The 6,520-nt window shown below is 33.6% G+C and overlaps 1 non-coding gene across 1 annotated transcript; it reads right to left on the bottom strand.

Annotated features, from left to right (window-relative positions):
• Window positions 1–5,519: 5,519 nt before the first annotated feature.
• LOC128291181 (small nucleolar RNA R71) lies at window positions 5,520–5,626 on the bottom strand. The gene has a single exon (XR_008280957.1). It is a non-coding gene; the product is annotated as a small nucleolar RNA R71 (small nucleolar RNA).
• Window positions 5,627–6,520: the final 894 nt, after the last annotated feature.

Below are 6,520 nucleotides of genomic sequence, written 5' to 3'. Positions count from 1 at the left end.
TGCAGATTTTTCAGAAAACTTCCTACCCATCTTCGCTACATACCAAATTAGAGTTCTTCAAAATTCTTCCATCAAAAAACACACCAACAGATAATTGTGAACAATGCTATCGAGTTGCAGTTAAAATTGCTAAATCAAATATATGTGGTCAAGCCACTATATTGCAATCAAGTTGCCAGAACAAATATGTGTGGTCAAGCCACTATAAATGCAGTCAAGCTACTAGAACAAAAATATGGTTAAACCACCAATAGTATAGATCATTAAACTGCTAGAACTTCCTCCTTACCATATTATCTAAACCCATGCAATGTGACATGGCATAAAAATATAGAATCTAAATGAAAAGCATGTAAGACATGCAGTTGTACAATAACAGAAATCAGAAGGCATGGAATTCCACACTTTGCAAAACAGATGTGTCACAAATTCAACAAAAGCAAATCAATTTTGCCATAACATCACATGCATGGTTATATAGAAAATTTAGAGATATACAAATTAACATAATCAGACATCATATGCTCATATACAAATATAGCAAAACAGAAACATGCCATCAGAATTATTAGTATATAGATCATGCATATATATTTCACATACCTTTTCCACATTACTTACAATATCATACTATTAGTTATCATGTTTTCAAGTTCTATTTATACGATATGGACCCTATGGAGTGGCTAAATATGCATCACAGATAAATACGATCCTAGGTGAAATTTTTAGAAAATGGGCTCACACGCCTATGTGGCCCACATGGTTTGGCACATGACTGTGTGATTCACACGATCTGCCACAAGGCCTATCACACAATCGTGTGATGTCGATAATGAGTTTTTTGGCATTGCGTCGTTCACTATTTTTCAGGTTTTTTGTTATACACCTGACTAGTTTTTGATACGTGTTGCTACAACACACTTACAGACTCTCAAACAACAATTAAAAAAAGCTTAATTAGCACGATTTTACCAAACCTGATTTACTAATTCAACACAATCAAAGTCAATCAAACTTAATTACGAAAAAATCAACCCCTAGAACAAAAAATAAACACTTACCCTTGCATAAACTGCAACTAACGACAATCAATTGCCCGGAGGAATATTCGTCTCAAGACTTCCACCTAAATAGAACCGAAATCAGTCAAACTGAAACTTCTCTTAAAACTACACTTTCAAATAACCCAAAATTAAAACATAATATAACAAGTTCCCCTTCCAAAAATGTAAAACCCTTCAGCAAAATACCAAACTTAGAACAAAATCCTTACCACTCACGTTCAGAACTGGCCAAAACAAAAATAACATCGGTACATGCCAAGTTAAAAGAAAGACGAAGGGATCAGTAAAATGAGAAAAATAATGATAATTAGCAAAGAGGAAAAGAAAAGTAACAATAACCAGTAAACTATGGAACGCTAGGAACGAACAACACAATAGAAAACTTGCAGAAGAAAAATGAAGGAAACCGAAAAGAAAACAGAAAGTTTTAGAAAAATGGGACGGCAAGAGTGAGGGGAGTGGGAAAGAGAAACTGTTGTAGGGAAAAGATTTAATAGATAATTTTGGTTAATTCAAAATTTCAACCAACCTACCCATATTTCACTATTTGCTCCATTATCAGATTTTCTTTCAGAGTCCAAATTCTACTCCCTTTCAAATACTTGAACAACACAGACAAAGATTAACAAAAATATTTTCACTTTGCATACACAGAGACTTGAGCACAGGACCGAAGGGTAAACTGAAGCCTTACCATTAAACTAGCAAGCTTATTTTATCATCAATTGAGTGAAAATAATATATAAGTTGGACGTTTAAGGATAGGGTTAGGAAAAAAATAATAAAATTTTAGGGGAAAGATTCAAACCTATAACCTTACACACACAAACACAACACCTATCCAATAAACCAGATTAGCTCGCTTGACAAAATTCCTATGATCTTAATTCAAAAAATGAAAGTGACCACTCTTGAAGTATGTTTGGTTCACTGTAATAGAATAGAGTTGTAATTGAATAGAGTTGTATTGGAATAGAGCTGTAATCAGTAATTCAACTGTTTAGTTAAATGGAAAGGAATAGAATTGTAATAGCATTTTTGTGTTTGGTTGAATGGAATAGATGTTGTAATAGTATAAGGAAAAAAGCTTAAATGACCAAAGTACCCTTAGCGATTCTTTTAGGTAAATGATTCTCGTTATTGTTATTAAATTTTAATAAAATTATTGTTAAATATATTTTAATAAAATAATAATAAATAATTGATCATATTTTAACATAATTATTACTAAGTACAATTTAATAAAATAATATATAATTTAATAACATTCTTAATATAATAATTATTATTAAATATGAATTAAAATCATAATATATAATATTATAAAATAATATATAACCTACTTTATTTTTTTAAATTGCAATATGTATTTAATGTGCTAAAATATCATTAGTGAAGCAAATAATTTAATCATTCTAAAATAAAAACAAAGTATTAGAAGTAATAAATAGCTTGAGAATTATATTTCACATCCAAACATAATATTAACAAAAAGTTACAGCATTGTAATTACATTCTATCGTGTCATTATACCATCCAAATATTACAAACACAAAAGGTTACCAAAACATCACCAACACAACCATGATTTTTACTGGTTAATAAGAAATCTTCTCACCCATTCCAATCATACAGAAGAAGGTAAACTAAAGAAAATGAGCATTTGCGTTGGATGGTTTGGAATTTAGCTCAACGCGCGATAGTGCTCATCTTCAGTTAAACTTCATATAAGGTTGGATATAATTTTAGAGCACTTTCTTGAATAACCATTTTTTACTTTTGTTGAATTATCACTTAGGAGGCAATGAAGGCCAACGGTCCGTATGTTTTCTGCCAATAAAGTGGCAGCATCAGTAAATGAAGTAGAAGAAATATAATCACTTGCATTAGAAATCTTTTTTTGTCTTCTTTGAAAATGTGGAATCACCTTGGTTTTTAGGTGGTTGCAGATGTGTAGCTGAAAGATCCATGTCATCCAAAGAAACATCAGCTTCGCATCCATGGAAATTGTTTCTTTCTTCATGAGTATTTGTAATAGCTATATCCTCAACATCTATTTCTTCAATAATATCAGCGGTTGTTTGAGCATCTTTTCCACTAGCTCGATCTTTTGCTTAGATGGCAGTAAGTTGGTCATAATAAGGGAAACTACGATGTTTGAATTGAACGGCTTCTTTATGACTCTATAAAAAATGAGGAATCCATATTAGATATAAGTTTGGTGAAAATAAGATAATAAAGACTTGAAATAATTCTTACATTTATATGTTATTTCCCCACATCATCTTCAGCAACAACAAGTTACCTATGCTCGTCCCAACCAAAGTCGCTATTGTTTTTTCCACTAATCATGTCATAAATAATTGCCTAATCCCTTTTCAATGTCCTAATCCTCAATTCAAGATTAGGTTTAGCCTTTAACATAGTATGGGGTAAAACTTTTTCTAACATTTTTTCTAGCTCATTTAAATAACTGATAAACCATACAAGTAACGCATTTTAATCTCATGCTTAGCATGATTTTGGATGGTTTATTATATAATTTAGTGAATTTGATAATCCTAAACCTTTAATTTCATGTTTCTATACTTAGGTGAGCAGAGGGGAACAAAAAGAGCAGAAAACAGGCCAAAATCAGACAAAACGAGCTATTTTAAGGATCCACACGGGTTGAGCACATGCTTGTGTGAGCCACACGGGCTGGCCACATGCCCAGGTGCCCTGCCCATGTCGATTTTGCTCCTTGTTCCCTATTCACGCTGAAAAAGCCAAATTTTAGGGTTTATGGGCATTCTAAAGTTTATAAATACACGCTAGAAGAGGACCTAAGGGAGACACACGGAGTAAAAAGTAGGAATTACTAGAAGAAAGTTGTTGGAATCATCTCGGAAGCAGATCCACTTCAAGATTGAATATCTCCATTTAAACTTGTTTCGAAGTTTATTTAGGTTTTTTTATGTCTTGTTATTTTTCTAAATTTGAGATGTTTTCCTTTTACATTATGAACTAAACTCCCTAAATACCTAGAGAGGATGAAACCTACGATGGATCTTATTATTTAATTATCTGAATTACACGATAAAAACTTGTTCTTGTTCTTAATTATGTGTTCTTAATCCTTGCCTTAATGTTTTCAGGATATTAATCCAAGTTTGATGTGCTTATTCAGTGGAGCAAAAGTCCGTGTTTAAGAGTAGATCTAGCATAATTGAGCGGAGTTGATTGCAATCCTAGAAATAGGATGATATAAATCTGCCGGATTAGAGTCAAATCTAATAGAGGAATCCATAGATCAAGTTAATGCGATAATAGGGGTTTTAATTAGAAAGAGATTTCAATTAATCAACCTAGAGTCAGTTGTTCGTAGTCTCGAAAGAGATATTTACATAATTTAGGGATTTGTATGGATCAAGACAAGCGAATAAATCGTTTGATTCAAAGTCAGAATAATAAATGAAGTCTAGATGGATTTTTTCCTAGGTATTATCTCTCTCATTGGTTTTCTTAAGTGTTTTCCCAATTCGATCTCTGTCGCGTTCATAGTTAATTAGTTTAATTTTAGATTAAAATGCCTCCTTTAATTATTAGGCTAAATAATAGAAAGATAGTTATTACTAGTACTTTTAGTCCTCGTGGATACGATATTCCTGACTCATTGTAGCTATACTACCATTCGATAGGTCAGCTAGCCTTTGTCATATTTTAGTTAGTTCATGACGTCATCAAGTTTTTGGCACCGTTGCCAGGGACTAGAATATTAGGAACACTTAATTTTTATTACTTTAGCCATTTTTATTTGCTGCAGTTTATTTTTATCTTTAGTTTATTATTTGTTTTCTAATTTTTCTTTTGTTTTGCTTTTGGCAGGTATCTTTAGTTTATGACTAAAAGAAACCCATCAGGACCTCTATTATTTGATAGTGAAATTGAAAGCACAACTTATAAAAATCGTAGATAAATAAGGCGAAGTCTACAATATATAGAGTAAGAGCAAGAGGACGATACCAATATTACTTAGGAGATGGATGAAAATCAAAATAATCTGCTACCTCTTATAGTTGCCGCGAATCCTGTAAATCAGAATCCTGCTCCTCGTACTATGTACGACTATCCAAGCCTCATTTAGCGGGGGCTGAATCGAGTATTGTGAGACCTGCTATTGCTGTAAATAACTTCGAACTGAAGCCGAACACCAGTCAGATGATCCAACAGTTTATTCAGTTCGATGGTTTGTAAGATGAGGATCCAAATACTCATTTGGCTAACTTTCTAGAGTACTGTGATACTTTCAAAATTAATGGCATTTCTGATGATGCCATTCGCCTTCGGTTATTTCCCTTCCTGAATAAAGCTAAACAGTGGTTAAACTCTCTACCACGAGGGTCCATCATTACATGGGAGTAAATGACCGAAAAGTTTCTGTTGAAATACTTCCCAACAGCCAAGATGGCAAAGTTGAGGAATGATATTTCTTCCTTTGTGAAAATTGACTTAGAGACCCTATACGATGCATGGGAGAGGTATAAGGATTTATTGAGAAGGTGCCCTCACCATGGGTTACCCTTATGGTTACAAGTTCAAATTTTCTACAATGGTTTGAACCCCTCAACTAGACAACTGATCGATGCAGCCATTGGTGATACCCTAAATAACAAAACACCTAAAGAGGCTTATGAGTTTATTGAAAAGATGTCACTGAATAATTATCAGTGGCAAGTCATGAGGACAAAGCCGACAAAATCCGCTGGTGTTTTCAAGCTCGACACGATCACCATGTTATCCAACCAGGTAGAGCTCTTAAATAAAAAGATTGATGGTTTATTTGTTTCTATGTAGGTACATCCGGTGATGCAACGTGACACAAATGGAGGAGGGATGAATACTTCAGATTATCTACCCTACAGTTCTAGCATAGAGAATGAGCAATTGAATTATATGGGTAATAACACTAAACCTCCAAATAATCCTTATAGTAACACGTATAATGTAGGATGGAGGAACCACCCAAATTTTTCTTAGGGTAGCCAAGGGAATCAAAGACCACAGCCCCCTCCAGGCTTTCAACCACCCTACTAGCAAGAGAAGAAGCTGAATCTTGAAGATATGCTAGCAAAATTTATTTCGGTGTTAGAGACGCGTTTTCAAAATACCGAGACAGCGTTGAAAAACCAACAAGCATCGATTCAAGGGCTTGAAAATCAAATTGGTCAGCTGGCTAAATTACTTTCTAAAAGGCAAAAAGGTAGTCTACCTAGTAACATCGAAACCTAACCCAAAAGAGCATGTGAAGGCAGTTACACTAAGGAATGGGAAGGTATTGGTTGAAGCTGGAAAGAAGATGCCACAGGAAGCTGATAAAGCGAAGTGTGAGGGAGTAAATTTTGACGTGAGTATAACACCAGTTCTTAAAGAATATAAACCACTGATCCCATATCTAGCAAAGTTGAAGAAAG

The sequence above is a fragment of the Gossypium arboreum genome, chromosome 3, assembly GCF_025698485.1.
Source record: "Gossypium arboreum isolate Shixiya-1 chromosome 3, ASM2569848v2, whole genome shotgun sequence".
Lineage (NCBI taxonomy): Eukaryota > Viridiplantae > Streptophyta > Magnoliopsida > Malvales > Malvaceae > Gossypium > Gossypium arboreum.
This window is presented reverse-complemented; position numbering and strand designations above follow the sequence as displayed.